At 41.1% G+C, this 16,165-nt stretch overlaps 1 long non-coding RNA gene across 1 annotated transcript; it reads left to right on the top strand.

Moving 5' to 3' along the window:
* Positions 1-8,119: 8,119 nt before the first annotated feature.
* On the top strand, positions 8,120-12,998 carry LOC118384756 (uncharacterized). Its single transcript, XR_004825905.2, has 4 exons — positions 8,120-9,688; positions 9,812-9,950; positions 10,137-10,264; positions 10,348-12,998. It is a non-coding gene; the product is annotated as an uncharacterized LOC118384756 (long non-coding RNA).
* Positions 12,999-16,165: the final 3,167 nt, after the last annotated feature.

The raw sequence follows: 16,165 nt of genomic DNA, 5'->3' as shown, positions 1-16,165 counted from the left end.
ATTTTGTAGCTCTGAGTCTCTACTTTTATCCAATGTAAAAAACACAATTTCAAATGTTGCTACATAAGACCAAATCCAGGTGGTGAGTCACATATAGCTATAGCTCTCTTGCTTCTCCATTTTTTGTTCAATTTTGTTAAACTATTGTCTTTCTCTCTCTTTGAGTCAACTACTCAACACATTTTATGCACTGAGGTGATAGCTAGCTGTAGCTTATACTTTCAGTACTAGATTCATTCTCTGATCCTTTGATTGGGTGGACAGCATATCAATTCATGCTGCAAGAGCTCTAACAGGTTGGAGACGTCCTCCGGAATTTGTCATAATTACTGTGTAAGTCTACGAAAGGGGGTGAGAACCATGAGCCTCCTAGGTTTTGCATTGAAGTCAATGTACCCAGATGAGGATGGAAGCTAGCTGTCCTCTGCCTACACCTTAGTGCTGCCCTACAGAGTGCTGTTGAGGCTACTGTAGACCTTCTTTGCAAAACAGTGTGATTTAATATATTATTTGGTGCTGTGAAAATATTTAATATAGTTTGATCTAAAAAGGCTAACTTTTTTTTAGGTTTTACTATTTTTAAGAAATTCACTGAGGAGGATAGTGCCCGCATTTGCACCCCCCAGAGTGAGAGGAATTTAAAGAATAGGAGGACCTTTGCCAACCCCAATAGACGAGGGACATGACTTATTCAAGTAGCGTTTAAAGTCTGGGAATCAACCTACTTGCACTGGCCCAATGTGACTTCCCTTTAAATTTCTGTCTGTAAAGTCGAGTTTCTTCTGGTCTCTGTTCAACAATTCAAAAAAACAATGTTTCTTATGCATCGTTTTATAGGAAAAGGAAGACATTGTAACCGTTCTAAAGTTTTCTATCAATATCATTTCAGATAAAAAGTTTTATAAAAAGACAGAATAACAGTGCTTATGAGTGCTTTCAGCTCTTTCCCTCCCACAACTAGTAAGCGGGTGTTTTTCTTTCGGCTTTGGAAGAAGCCCTAATTTGACAAAATGCAGGACATCAGGCTGCTTCTTTGTTTTGGCATTTCTATTCCATTTTCTCTTCATCATTTGGTATTTGAACAGCAATTTGTCATGCCACCTGCTGTGTATGACTACATCTATACCCTATTTGACATTTCTTCAGGCTAACAATGAACCTTTGACAGAGAACATTTTTGAATAGCTGTTCCATGCTCTGTTGAAACATAGTCATTACCTTTTTGAGAGTTTCTAGTATGTTCTAGTGCTAGTCTATTACAATTATTTTGGATGGCGGGGAATGGGTACACCAAGAGATGGATGTAACTGAATATGAAAGTTGTCATAACACAGCAAAAGGATACAACACTGAAAAATAGTTCCCCATCTTTTTGTCTTTGCGAATCGCTCCAATTTAAGACCTTTAAATACCAGCCACACTGACCCATTACCCTGGTTTTAAACTTCCAGTCTTTTACCTTTTGAAGCTGGCCTGTTGTCACTAGCATCCAGACCAGCATCCAGACTAGACTAGCATCAATCTCTTTTACTTGATTAATACTATGCAGTGTATTCGGAAAGTGTTCAGACCCCTTGGTCTTTTCCACATTTTGTTATGTTACAGCCTTATTCTAAAATGCGTTAAAAAAAATATTTTCCTCATCAATCTACACACAATACCCCATAATGACAAATCAAAAACAGATGTTTACAGAAATAACTTATTTACATATTCAGACCCTTTGCTATGAGACTCGAAATTGAGCTCAGTTGCTTCTTGTTTCCATTGATGATCTTTGAGATGTTTCTACAACTTGATTGGAATCTACCTGAAGTAAATTCAGTTGATTGGATATGATTTGGAAAGGCACATACCTGTCTATATAATGTCCTACAGTTGACAGTGCGTGTCAGAGCAAAAACCAAGCAATGAGGTTGAAGGAATTGTCCCTAAAGCTCCGAGACAGGATTGTGTCGAGGCACAGATCTGGGGAAGGGTACCAAAACATTTCTGCAACATTGAAGGTCCCCAAGATCACAGTGGCCTCCATCATTCTTAAATGGAAGAAGTTTGGAACCCACAAGACTCTTCCTAGAGCTGGCTGCCTGGCCTAACTGAGTAATCGGGGAAGAAGGGCTTTTGGTCAGGGAGGTGACCAAGAACCCGGTGGTCACTCAAAGAGCTCCAGAGTTCGTCTGTGGAGATTGGAGAACCTTCCAGAAGGAAATCCATCTCTGCAGTACTCATATCAGGCTTTTATGGTAGAGTGGCCAGACGGAAGCCACTCCTCAGTAAAAAGGCACATGACAGGCCGCTTGGAGTTTGCCAAAAGGCACCTAAAGGACTTTCGGACCATGAGAAACAAGATTGTCTGGTCTGATTAAACCAAGATTGAACTCTTTGGCCTGAATGCCAAGTGTTAAATCTGGAGGAAACCTGGCAACATCCCTACGGTGAAGCATGGTGGTGGCAGCATCATGCTGCGGGGATGTTTTTCAGTGGCAAGGACCACTAGACTAGTCAGGATCAAGGCAAAGATGAACGGAGCAAAGTACAGAGAGATCCTTGATGAAAACCTGCTCCAGAGCGCTCAGGACCTCAGACTGGGGTGAAGGTTCACCTTCCAACAGGACACAACCCTAATCACACAGCCAACACAATGCAGGAGTGGCTTCGGGACAAGTCTCTTAATGTCCTTGAGTGGCCCAGGTTCTTTGGCTGTCCCCATAGAAAAAATGTTTTTGGTTCCAGGTAAAACCCTTTTGGGTTCCATGTTGAAAGCAAAAGGAAAGGGGGTGGAAAGTTAAAACATGGAAAGGGTTCTACATGGAACCAAAAATGGTTCTTCAAAGGGCTCTCCTATGGGTACAGCAATTTTTTTATATTCTAGATAGCACCTTAAAACATTATTTGCTTTGATTTAAATTGTCACCCCATGGCCCCGACTCCCAGCTCCCTTATCCTAAAGAAATCACAGTACCTCATAACCAAGGCCATGCGGATTACAATGGGTTTCATAATTCTGGGTGGGCTCCCAGGTGCGGAAATGCAGATCCCTCCGTTTTCACCCAAGGTGGCTCTCAATGCTGAAAAGAGCTAATATGTGTAAATCTTTGTGATGATGGGTAAAATAGAGGCAGTTTGCTGACCCTCGAGAGAGGCCCAAAAAAACAGAGCACCAAACCACTTTGTCATATCATTGCTGTATCTTTGTGGCATGAACTTGAATCTTAGGCCCACCGTGAATTATTCAGACATTGGCTTTTCCTTGTGGGTAAGGGGTGAGGTTGGGACAGGCTATTATTGGAGCATCATAAGATGCAATATAGTACAGATGTAGGATCTTACATTTGACCAGTATTGTTGTAGCAAAATGATCCTGCAGCAACAGGATTTGAATGTTTAGTCCATAATGTTGCTTGATCGATGGTTAGGCTATTAGCTGGACAGAAGTAGGCTAAATGAAAAAAGTAATACTGTTAATATAACCCTATTTTAGTGCAGGTTTTCAGTGAATTTATTTAAATCACAAAGCTCATCTGCATTTCCTGCAGCAAAGAAAAATTCAACAAAAGAGTGATCAAATTAAATCCTACACCTGTTTGGTTTACAGTATTGTTTTCTATATGAGTTTGCTACTATGTGAGAAGATGGTCTGGATTATAGTCAACTCAGCGCCCTCCTTTGTCTTTGAAGAACATAGGTTTTAAAAGGGTAGAGTATGGAAAGTGTCGTTAAGGCCTGTGGGCTGAGGGCAGAGTTGACGACAACAACCGTGTCCTCACAAGCACCACCAGAATGACACACCAAGAAGACCTTGAAGGAGGCAACCATTGGCATGTCATGAAAGGATCATTGAACAAGGGGCCAGTGGTATTTTTGCAGGGCCTTTGGGTAGAGATCTTCAGGCAATGTGGCATTAATGGGAGTGATTCCAAGCAATATTCCTATTCCCGCTCTGCCCCCAGGGAAAGTAGAGCTATTCCGTGTTTGTTTCCAGGCTTGCTGAGATTTCACCCTAGTTAAAAGATTCTGACATGTGGGTACCTCAACAAGACTGTAATGTGCCAGTGCCACAGGCTGAATAAGTCTTAAGACAGTGAAGAGGCTGCTCCCAAAACAAACCAGCAACGAAATAGGGATAAACACATCTATATTCATGGAGAGGAAAGTAGACAATAGATTAATCTGTGTGCTCTCTTAGTAAACAAGAAACTGCAAGTTGTTCGTAGACTTATGTCGGAATAATCTCGCAAGATTCAAATTACATAACACAGAAGTCCATTTCCATTGAGAGGATTCTAGTCTGCTTCCATCAGACTGGTAAAAAAAAAAAATAATAGGTTGTGTTTTTTTAAGCATTCTAATGTTGCTGTGGGATATATAAAATAAATTCAGCTCTATCCCTTTCACAGTACTTCAACCTGCAGTGTGTGTGTGAATTGTGAACCCTTTACTTTTGAACAGGAGAGATGGAGTAGAGGGCAGGAGCAGTGATTTCCTGATAAATGGCAACCAGACAAGACTGGACAAAACTCTGGAACCAAACACCATCAGAAAGCTATAGAGGTGTAGACTGAAGGTGCCCTTATAGGCTGGTTTAAAGCCAGTTGTTCTTGTTGAGTGATATAGGTTTAGGATTAGTGGTATGTTGTATGTTGTATCAGCATTTCCGTGGTTACGTCTCAAAGTGCATAAGTAGCTCAACTTGCTCATCCATTTGAGTATCTATCTAAGTGGTTCCAAGGCAGGCCCGGCGCCATGAAGGTGCAAAAGGAATTGGAATATTGTGCCCCCTCAGTTTTGTATCCCTATCACGTTTGAGGTAAGACCCAGATGCAGACCACGTCGAATTAACAACAGTTTATTAATCCAAAGGGGGAAGGCAAAAGACAGGTCAAGGCAGGCAGGTGTCAATAATCCAGATAGGTGGGGCAAAGGTACAGGATGGCAGGCTCAGGGTCAGGGCAGGGCAGAAAGGTCAAAACCGGGAACTAGAAAACAGGAACAATCGAGAGACAGGAACTGAGGGAAAACCGCTAGTCGGCTTGACGAAACAAAACAAACTGGCAACAGACAAACAGAGAACACAGGTATAAATACACAGGGGATAATGGGGAAGATGGGCAACACCTGGAGGGGTTGGAGACAATCACAAAGACAGGTGAAACAGATCAGGGCGTAACAGTCCCACAATCTGCCATCTCCGTCATGCCCAACCGATTTGTTGTGTATGCTTCATTCATGCAACTTCCTTGCATGCATCATACGTCATACACATTTTACCAGTTGAAAAAACACATTTGGATTGGCCTTCACAGTAGAAGGGCAGGGTTAATTTGACCGTTTAGGTTTACTTTCAAAGTCACATACTACAGAGAAAAAAAAAAGTTTCACTGCGCAGCTGGATGGAATTGAGCTAATCTTAACAATTAGGTAGGTAGCTGATACCATGATGGATATTAGAGAGTGGCTTAGCCAGGGCACAACGGAAGCATCAGATCAAAGTGGCGGGAAGGAAGAGAAGCATGCCACAGAGGCCAAGGTCGCTGAGCCGACGCTAATCACCGATGCCAAGGCTGTCGAGCCCAGGAGAAAAGGCACCTGCGCAACCGTGTTGCAGCCTGGTGATATAGGAGGTAACCAACCCGAGGAGGGGCCTGCGGCCGCCAAGACTGAACCTAGCAGCAGCACCGCCAGGATATTACAAGCACGGATGCCTCCGTTAGTGCCTGACGACCTCGGTGATGAGGAACCAGCGCAGGTTTGTTTGGGGAAATACCCCCCCGCCTGTACTGTGGGAGAAAACGGGCATTTTGTAGCATGTGGTTCAAAGGCAGAGAGTGGCTGGAATATTCCTGCAATGCAGATGCAGCTTTCTGCTATCCTTGTAGAAAATGTAACATTGTCTCCAATGCTAACACCGATAAGGCATTCACCGAAATTGGATATAATAACTGGAGACATACCATTGATAGCAACAAGGGACTGGGGAGGCACTGATAAAGCAATGAGCATTTGAAATGCATGGTATTTTGGACAGAAAGACAAGCAAGGAATGCACAGGAAGTGGAGATTGCAACACTTGTGTGAATTCTGCACAGCTTCCATGAAATTGTATGTGTTTGTCATCAATTGTGGACTTTCTTGCTGTCGACAAGCTTCCTCTCAGGGGAACTTTGGATGTGATGGATGCAAGAGGGGAGGGAGGGGTGGACTAATACTGGCAATGTTAGATTATACGCTCAGGAAAGACGAGGAACTTTGCTAGTGCCTTAAGTACAATTCCCCGCAATGCCACATACACATCTCAAGACATCCAGAACGAAATAATTGGGCTCATGAGTGAGGTAGTCACAGAGGAAATTGTGAAGGAAGTAGGGGAGTCATGGTACACACTTAAAGTGGATGGGACTAAAGACCCAACCGGGTGCGAGAACATTTCAATTGTACTCCGTTACGTGGGCGAAAACAACCGTGTTTGTGAATGGCAACGAGTAAAGAATGTGATGCTTTATCGCTGACTAACTTGGTCCTGTCAGAGCTAACAAATATTGGCCTTAGCACCAAGAAGATTCTTAGTCAATGTTATGATGGGACCGGTGTGATGTCTGGTAAACATGGGGGCATGCAAAAGGTAGTGCAGGACAAGCTGAATCGGGAAGTGCTGTGTGTGCATTGCTTTAACCACAGGCTGCATTTAGTCATAGTGCACACTATGTCCTCTGAGGGTGCACTGGATTACTTTTTGAATGTGTGTAATTCCCTTTACAAGTTTCTCAGGAAACCAACTGTGGCTGCGCAATATACATAAGATAAACTGAAACGGCTGCTTGAGCAGCGCTGGACTGGTCATCTGGCCACGGTGAGTGTTGTTATGAAATCTCTGGACAACATTACCCAAGCTGTTTCTGAGCCGAGTTTCAGATTCCCCCCTAAAAATGAAGCAACTGATCTATACACTGGCATCCGACGCCCACAATTCCATGGAAAAACTGCGACAGTGAGTGTGACAGTGAGTTTGATGAGTTATGGGAGAAATACAATCACATGGACACCCCCACTCCAAGCAAACCGCAAAGAGTAAGAAGAGTAATCTGAAAGAATGTGGTCGAAACATCAATGGGCCAGCAAGAAGAGGATAATGTACTCTGGATGCTGTACTGGGAGAAATGTCAGCACGATTTAACGAACGAAACAGCCAACTTGTTGAGGCCCTGTGTGCCTCGCACCCAGAGAATGAAACCTTTATGGATGTGGAAAAGGTGAAACCACTGCTGGACTTAATCTCAGGAGACTTTGAGGAAACTGAGTTTACTGTAGCATGCCAGTTTCTACAGAATGAAATTGCCCAACCTGGAGAAGAAAAATGGACTACGCAGAGCATTTTGGATAGATACTCCGGGCCTCTAACAGCGATTCCTACTGTGATGTTGGCATTGAAGATGGGATTAACATTTGGAGTATCGACGACAACTGGCGAGAACTCTTTTTCAACGTTGAAAAACGTATTCGGTGAGCACAGATGGAGCATGTGGCAGGAGGAAAGCGCAGCTGATTCAACTGGCATTTGAGAGGGATCTTACAAGCAAATTCCGTGGGGAGTGGAACGAGAGACTGCGGAGGAGGTTCAACACAGCATTTAAGGTGGCTGCAACTCTTTTGAATCTGGGTAAGAACAGGCAGCCTGGATGGGCTTGTGTTGTTTTGTTATTTGCTAGCTTTTGGAAATCAGAAATAGGTAATAGGTGTAGACGTGATTTTCTTTATTAGTGTTGCTGCCATGTCTACTGCTTGATTTCTGTGATGTGATTGGAAATGTTTGGTTTATAATATAATCAGATTGTTTTTAATGTTGTTTTCTATGGTAGAAGAGGTGCTTTGCATTTCATTGATGAGGGTGGGCAGACCTTGACCAATGGTTGAGTAACGATGTAGCTATAGTGTTAATAATAATAATAATAATAATAATAATAATAATAATAATAATAATATGTTGTTGCCATAAACAACTTGTTGCTATGGAATACTAATTTATGACAGTAACTGCATTGATGGGTATTGTACATAACTTGCCCCCTAAGTCATTTCTGATGCCCCTCTTGCCATGTTAATCCTGCCGCTGGGCCTGTTCCAAGGGCAATGTAGTTCTTTTTTATTCTGACAAGGATTTGTTCAACTTTTCAAAACAATACTGTAGGGTTGTTTTATAGGGCATGCGAGTGTGATTGAAAGGGTGTGATTGAAAGGGAATCCCCACTAGGAAGTCTTGGGAAACTTTGGGAAGGTGTTGTGTGTGCATTCCAAAACATGGACCCAGTTTCTAGCCATGTCAATACAAATTGACAGTTTTTTCGATTCATATTATAATGGACAGTGGTGGGAAAAGTACTCAATTGTCATACTTGAGTAAAAGTAAAGACACCTTAATAGAAAATGACTGAAGTCAAAAAGTAAAATATTAAATGTCAAAGTATTTGGTTTTAAATACACTTAAGTATCAAAAGTCAATGTAATTGGTCAAATATACTTAAGTATCAAAAGTAAAAGTGTAAATAATTTCCAATTCCTTTTATTAAGCAAACCAGTTCGCACAATTTTTTTGTTTTTGTTATTAATTTACAGACAGCAAGAGGCACACTCCAACACTCAGACATAATTTACATACAAAGCATGTGTGTTTAGTAACTCTGTCAGATCAGCGGCAGTACAGATGACCAGGGGTGTTCTTGTCACGTTCTGACCTTAGTTCCTTTGTTTTGTCTTTTGTTTTAGTATGGTTGGGTGGGTTGTCTATGTTAGTTTGTCTATGATTTTCTATTTCTGTGTTTGGCCTGGTATGGTTCTCAATCAGAGGCAGCTGTCAATCGTTGTCCCTGATTGAGAACCATATTTAGGTAGCCTGTTTTCCATTGTGTTTTGTGGGTAGTTATTTTCTGTTTAGTGTTGTACCTTACAGGACTGTTCGTTGGTTGTTTATTATTTGGTTTCAGTGTTCATTAATTAAAATATTTTAAATATGAACACTTACCATTCTGCACCTTGGTCCTCCTCTCCTTCCCCAGACAATAAGCGTTACAGTTCTCTTGGTAAATACGTGAATTGAACCATTTTCCTGTCCTGCTAAGCATTCAAAATGTAACTACACAGTAAAATCACCCGTGGTAAATTCACGGTGTCAAAAGTGATCAACTCCCATAGAGTTGTTTTAGCAACTGGCAGTGCCAAATGACCCCTGGAGTCAGTGCTGATAACTGGTGTTAATTGCTAAGGTGTACAATTTTACTCTACTGGTGTCGACTTTCACTTAGTCAGTGTAAACATCACAACCCCACCCATAAATTCAGTTTCTGCGTTCAAATTTCCTCTTTTCTCGACACCATTGTTGGATCAACAAAATCCTAATGTGTTCCCCACAAAGGTGAGTTTTAAACAACTATTTTACTGATATTATTTTGCATTTTGATACATGGTTGTCAGATTGCAGTGTAACATAAATAGTCCAACGGTTTTGATTGTGTGTGTGTGTGTGTGTGCAGCTAATGTTAGAGTTGCTAGCTAACTAGCTCGCCCCTCTCTTTTGCAGTTAGTCTGCTCCACGGTTCCATGGGCGCGTCTCATTTCAGCACCAAGCTTTTTCGCCTCATGCTAGTTTGTTCTCTTTATTTCGGCTGCTTACTATATATTGAGGACTAATCTGATTAAGGTGAGTTAATCAGAAAGCGTCAAATATGTGATGGTGAAGCAAAAAATGTACGTTTGTAAAATCATTCTTCAATTCCCTTGGCATCAAATCGATTTTTCATTGCTTCACTTTTTTTTTTTACAGCTAATAGAGAGCATACTGGGGGAAAAAGCCTGGTGGAGAGGTTGTCATCAAGGAATACTCCAAAACTAAAAGCCTGACTGACCTGACCAGAAGAAAGATGATCAACGTTCTTGTTTCCGGCGATGACGGAGACTCATGGGTAAGTTTAAAGGAAATATTCCAAATAAAAATAGTTGAGTGTTACTTGCTCCCATATCTGCTGAATGTTAAAAATGATTTCTGTATCAGTATCTCAGTCACATAATTGGATAAGCTACTGCTGACCATCCACTGCTATTGGTAGAAGCTATTAATATCACTGATGAAATGTACAATTTTTGTTTAGGATGGGACGATGAACTTTCGTCCATCCTTCTCCTGCTCCATTTGATTCTTCCTTCATCACAAGGCCGAAAAAGACCAGGCAAGATGTCTGCATCCCAAACTGAACAGCATCTTGTGATATTCCAAAAGGTTTGTATTTGCATTCTTATTCTTGGACAGTGCTGCAGCCGTTATGATGAACTAATTATGGTGTTCGTTTTTGTCGTCTTCAGGCAGGAACCAGTATCACCTTGATGTGATTAACCAGAGCCGCCAACCATGTCGAGACCAGGAAGAGCAGCATCCACGCTTAATTCTTCCTCCTGGACAAGCGAGCCTTGCCGTGCAAGTCAACGAGCGCTCTTGGTGCCTTCGATGAGCTTTTCAAGACTCACTTTGTTTTTGGTACGGCTTACAATACAATGCTGCGCAACATGTACACCTTCATACAGACAGCGTATACAACATAGACATTGGGAAGGTTAAGGAGACTCCGAGGGTTGCTGAGCTCAGAACTAAACTCCTGTACTAACGCTGATTAAGTTCTAATGATATGTTTTGTTTGCCATGCTAGTCATGGAAGTACCAACATTTTCGTGAGGCATCTCAAGTTGATGCATGGATTGTTCCCTGGTAGAACTCGTAGACTAACATGTGGTCAAGCAGATTGTTGTCGGGATTTGGTACATTTTCAGGCTTCAGGAAGCAGTTGAGAAGGGCACATTCCGGAGACTCAAATTTTGTTAAACACTAACTTGGATGCTAATACAGCCATTGATAGTGAGCCAAATACTGCTAATTTCCCTTCAAATTCTAGTTGTAACCATGTTGTACCAATATCTATGTGGTCCTTCTGTAGCTCAGTTGGTAGAGCATGGCGCTTGTAACCCCAGGGTAGTGGGTTCGATTCCCGGGACCACCCATACGTAGAATGTATGCACACATGACTGTAAGTCGCTTTGGATAAAAGCGTCTGCTAAATGGCATATATTATATATTATTATCTAACAAAAACACACTTGATATGTGTACGTCTGCTATTGCACAACTGCAGGCTGCAGGTGTTGGTCAGATGACTGTAAATAGTTTTGTATCTTCCATGGAAGAAGCAGTTCAAGAGATACAGGGTCAAGCTAAAGTGACTGCTCTTACACGTATATCTTCAAAAGACACAGAAACGGTCTTTTCAGGATATTGAAAATCCTTGCACATTGTTGAATTCGGTATCAAAACGAAGTGCTTATTTCATACAAAAATTAAGAACAGTTCAACCAGTTGAGAAAGTCCTTGGTGTTAGATTTGACAATAGAATAAACAACACTACTGGAACTGAATGATCAAATAGTCATAACTGATACATTTTCTGACGTTCCAATTCCCCAGACATTGCAGTCAATTTTGAAGAACCCAAACACAAGTGGCATGTTTAACTTGGGGCACAATTTTAAAGATGTAGTTTACTTTGATTTGGAAGATGGACTATATATGAAGAGACATATATAGGTCGTATACATGGCATTATCGTCCAAGTAACTGGAGATAATCTTGGTACACATTGCCTGTTTGGTTTTGTGGAATCTTTTGGTGCTAGTTTTTGTTGACGTTTTTGCCTCACTGAGAAAGTGGATTTTCAAACTGTTGCCCTCATGAGTGACTTTATGAACAAAACACATGCACTCAGACCATTGTCAAACTATTCAGTCAAACCCAACACTACCTCATGTGCATGCTTACTTATTGAACTCTCTGCAGTACTTCAATACGACAGACACTTTTTCCATTGATATAATGCATGACATTTTAGAAGGAGTTGCACAATTTGAGGTAAAACTTGTCTTACAGTAAGAGGATAAATACTGGCAGCTACTTCTGTTACTACTACTACACATTGTAAATATTGACTATCTGTCTGAAGCAGTTAATTGCTGAACATCATAGGCTTTTCAAGTATCTGTTTCCTGACAGAAATCTGTTTACCGAAACACCACTTCATGATACAATATCCTCATTGTATAAGGAATATTGGGCCCATTCTTCACTCGTGTATGCGCTACAAGGCAAAACAGAATTTCTTTAAAAAAGCAATTGTAGAGTTTTAAGAATGTCACTATGAACTTAGCCAAGGAACACCAAAATCACATGGCATATAATTCGGGAAACGTTCAGCCAGGATATACTAGCTTCAGATCAAGACTCAAGGCTGAAAGAAGGCCATGAGATCGCTGCCAAGTTGAATGTCTCAGTGCGCACAAATGTTTTGACAGTTAAATGGGTAAAGCCCCATGGTATAGAATATAGTCTTGATTTGGTCATATGTGGTGAAGTAGCCATTGAAATGCCAGTATTTGACAAGATTACGGTTATTGTTCTGAAAGAGGAAAATGTTGTTTTGGGTTGGGTCAGCTCTTGAAGCATTATGTTTTGATCATTTGCATGCATTTACAGTTGTTCTGAAGCAAAGTCCACCATGCAAGGTATTTCATGTAAATGACATCGTGTACCACAAACCTTTTCATTTGCTCATGTTATATGGAGCAATGGATTTTCTTGACTACATTGTCCCCTACTGTGACTTGATAACAGTTTAAGCCAGGGCTGAGACTTACGGATAGGTTGTGAGAAACATATTTGAATGTTGAAACAGCTTTGCTTGAGTTTATTGTGAAATTCCAAGTGCTTTTACAAAATATCATTTCCATTTACATGGGGGAAGAGTAAATAAATTAACACTGAAGAATAAACACATTGTTACTCTAATGGGAGTCACCCTAGATCAACACTAGTGAGTGTCACTATAACACTCAAAGTGTTGATTACCTCTTTGTGTTACATTTTATCAAGGCCGGCCAGTGTACTGCAGTGTTAACTTTTTGCACTCGTCAGTGTTAAATAAACACTAGAAATGTAACACTTTGATCAGTGTGCTTTTTACTCTGTGTAGAGTGGGACCATATGTACTCACTGACAGCCTTAAATGTAACACTTCAGGTGTTGATTTAACCCTTTCACATTTACTGTGTAGTACTTTTAGGTGTCAGGGAACATGTATGGAGTAAAAAGTACATGATTTTCTTTAGGAATGTAGTAAAGTAAAAGTTGTCAAAAATAGTAAATTACAGATACTCCCAAAAATGGCTTAAGTAGTACTTTAAAGTATTTTTGCTTGATTTCTTTACACTACTGATAATGGAGGCGAGGAAACCTTTCTTTTTGAAAATCTGAACACAAAACATTCACCACAGGATGTATCAAAGAAACAAATGAGTTAAAAATGAAAGAGAACATGAAGGAAACCATAAAACTATTACATTTTGTCAAATGGAATGACTGTGCCAGTTAAACAAGCAAGCTCGCCTCCCACACGGCGTCCATTGAGCCATCAAAGAAGAGAGGGGAAAGAAAACATGGATTGAGTGTGGATTGTTTATGGATCGGGGGAAAAACACAGGCAGGGGGTGAGCTGAGCAAAAACATGCATGGCACCATCCGCTTCCATGATGCATTCAGATGCTCTCCGTGACTGACTGACATGCACGTGCACATGCATTCACACGGCATGTCTCTCTCTCCACACATTCTGATCCAACGCAGGGGACCTCTCTTCCCTTTAACATTTTTCATTGTCAGTTGGTTTAACAAAATATACAAATTAAGTTTTGCCCTCTGGGGGAGCTTGCCCATTCTCCATCTGCCCAGGGTGCACTTGTTACATTTTGGATGTTAAAAAATATGTAATGAAAAGAAGAAACCACGTGTTCAAGGGATGGCTGCCAAAAGGAGTTTTAACATTATGCAGTTAACCTCCTTATTGAATGTAATGATGCTTTCCCTCAACTTCCCCCTCAGCATCTTATATTCTCTTAGAAAAAAGGATTCCAAAAGGGTTCTTCAACTATCCCTGTAGGAGAACCCTTTTGGTTCCAGGGAGAGTTATTTTGGGTTCCACATAGAACCATCTGTGGAAAGGGTCCTACATGGAACCCAAAAGGGCTCTATCTGGAACCAAAAATGTTTCTTCAAAGGGTTCTCCTATATGGACAGCAGAAGAACACTTAGGTTCAGATAGTTCCTTTTCTAAGAGTGTACAAGCACAACACATTCATTTTCATTAGTGGGCACTTTGCGGATCACTGCTCTGACACACCTGGGTCTCCTTATGGCCTGTTAGAGAGTCTATGGACAGCACTCTGACAATGCTGCCCTCATTCCTCAGGTGCTCTGGGACACACACACACACACGCGCACGCGCACACGCACGCACGCACGCACGCACGCACACACACACACAAAGAGCATCACAGCCCGCCGTGTATCTATGGACAGCACTCTGACAATGCTGCCCTCATTCCTCATGTGCTCTGGGACACACACACACACACGCCCGGCGTGTATCTATGGACAGCACTCTGACAATGCTGGCCTGACAATGCTACCTCTCAGCTTCCCTATCAAATCTGAACATTTCAAGCAATCTTAAATTAAATGATAAAATATACAGACTACAAATTCAAATAGGCTTTTAACCAAATTACCATATGACCACATATTCACCCTGCACACTCTAATTGACAGACAAACAAAACAAAACCAAGGCAAAGGATTGTTGTGCTTTGTTGATTTAAAAAAATCCTCAGAGTCAATTTGGCATGAGGGTCTGCTATACAAATTGACGGAAAGTGGTGTTCGGGGAAAAACATGTAAACATTTCTTTCCACAGGGCCGGGGATGAGATAGTGGGGCTTAAGCTGCATCCCTCTCTTCAAAATATACATCAACAAATTGGCGAGGGCACTTGAACAGTCTGCAGCACCCGGCCTCATCATACTAGAATTTGAAGTCAAATGTCTACTGTTTGCTGATGATCTGGTGCTTCTGTCCCCAACCAAGGAGGGCCTTCAGCAACACCTAGATCTTCTGCAGAGATACTGTCAGTCCTGGGCAGTGACAGTAAATTTCAGAAATATCTTTATGTCGTCATAAAGATTGTTGAAAAATACAAGTTTATACATAGGATTAAAGATAAACATCTTGTTAATCCAGCCGCTGTGTCAGATTTCAAAAAGGCTTTACGGCGAAAGCACACCACGCGATTATGTTATGTCAGCGCCGAGCCACAGAAAACCATACAGCCATTTTCCAACCAAGGAGAGGTGTCACAAAAGTCAGAAATGGCGTTAAAATTAATCACTTACCTTTGATGATCTTCATCTGGTGGCACTCCCAGGTCTCCATGTTAGACAATAAATGTTTGTTTTGTTCAATAATGTCTCTCTCTATGTCCAAAAACCTTCATAGAAACATGTCAAATGATGTTTAAAATCAATCCTCAGGTTGTTTTTGTCATAAATAATCAATAATATTTCAACTGGACAAAATCTACTAATTACAGTGGGGCAAAAAATTATTTATTCAGCCACCAATTGTGCATGTTCTCCCACTTAAAAAGATGAGGCCTGTCATTTTCATCATAGGTACACTTCAACTATGACAGACAAAATTAGTTTAAAAAATCCAGAAAATCACATTGTAGGATTTTTTATGAATTATTTGCAAATGATGGTGGAAAATAAGTATTACAGGCCTCTCTCATATTTTTAAGTGGGAGAACTTGCACAATTGGTGGCTTACTAAATACTTTTTTGCCCCACTGTATATGCATATCCTAGCTTCTGGGCCTGAGTAGCAGGCAGTTTCATTTGGGCACACTTTTCATCCAAAATTCAGAATGCTGCCCCCTACCCTAGTGAAGTTCAACTTTAAAGGGAAGATCATATTACATTCTTTCACAAAAGGTTTCATCTTTACTCATTCATTTCATACAATAATTATATGCAAACCCCATCATTGACTAATTTACATATTCAGAGATATAGTCATGTGTGTTTCCTGTCCTCTCTGAGGTCACCAAAGGAAACACACTCGTCATTACCTGTCTCTTAAGTGTCCACGGACCATTCCCACCTTCTCACAAGTGGACATTTTGTATCAGATCCTCAATTTGGGCATTTAGGAGTTTGCCATTTGAAATCCTTTGTTCTCTCTATGTGTCTA

This window comes from Oncorhynchus keta, chromosome 5, assembly GCF_023373465.1.
Source record: "Oncorhynchus keta strain PuntledgeMale-10-30-2019 chromosome 5, Oket_V2, whole genome shotgun sequence".
Classification (NCBI taxonomy): domain Eukaryota; kingdom Metazoa; phylum Chordata; class Actinopteri; order Salmoniformes; family Salmonidae; genus Oncorhynchus; species Oncorhynchus keta.
The sequence above is the reverse complement of the archived record's forward strand: the minus strand, read 5'-3'. Positions and strand labels throughout refer to the sequence as shown.